The 441-nt window shown below is 44.2% G+C and overlaps 1 pseudogene; it reads right to left on the bottom strand.

Moving 5' to 3' along the window:
* Nucleotides 1–441, bottom strand: part of LOC103729023 — a 31,462-nt pseudogene that overhangs the window by 9,661 nt on the left and 21,360 nt on the right.

Here is a 441-nt window from a genome sequence, read left to right as displayed (position 1 = left end):
AGGGGAGTGTAAACCCATTTGGGTTCCTGAAAGATATGTTCGTCCAGTGGAGGCCAACCTTGATGAGACCAATGCTGATTCTACAGGCGCCAACAGCAATCATCTTGATGAATCCTGCCCTGAGTGAACAAACGGTCTGGAGCCAGCCCCTCGCTGTTGGCCTTCGACCACTAACTTCGATCTTCCAGACGCTTTGATGTGGGGAGACTGTGTCACTACAACAGCGCTTCTGCAGAAGCAGGTTGATGCCTTATGGATGATGCAATGAGAATGAGTGTCCTGTTCTCATTTTTATCATTCTGTTTGTGTAGCACCTGGTCATGTTGTTAACGCCTCAGAAATTGTAAAATAGTTAAATGCCTATATGAGAGGTCCCTGGAATGTAACCTTTCTCAATTTTACGTCTCATCTAGCTCATCAAATTATAAGAATTAATAATAC

This window comes from Nannospalax galili, unplaced genomic scaffold (assembly GCF_000622305.1).
Source record: "Nannospalax galili isolate Female #2095 unplaced genomic scaffold, S.galili_v1.0 scaffold1832, whole genome shotgun sequence".
In the NCBI taxonomy this organism is placed as follows: domain Eukaryota; kingdom Metazoa; phylum Chordata; class Mammalia; order Rodentia; family Spalacidae; genus Nannospalax; species Nannospalax galili.
Note: the sequence above shows the minus strand (reverse complement) of the source record. Positions and strands in the feature narration are given on the sequence as shown.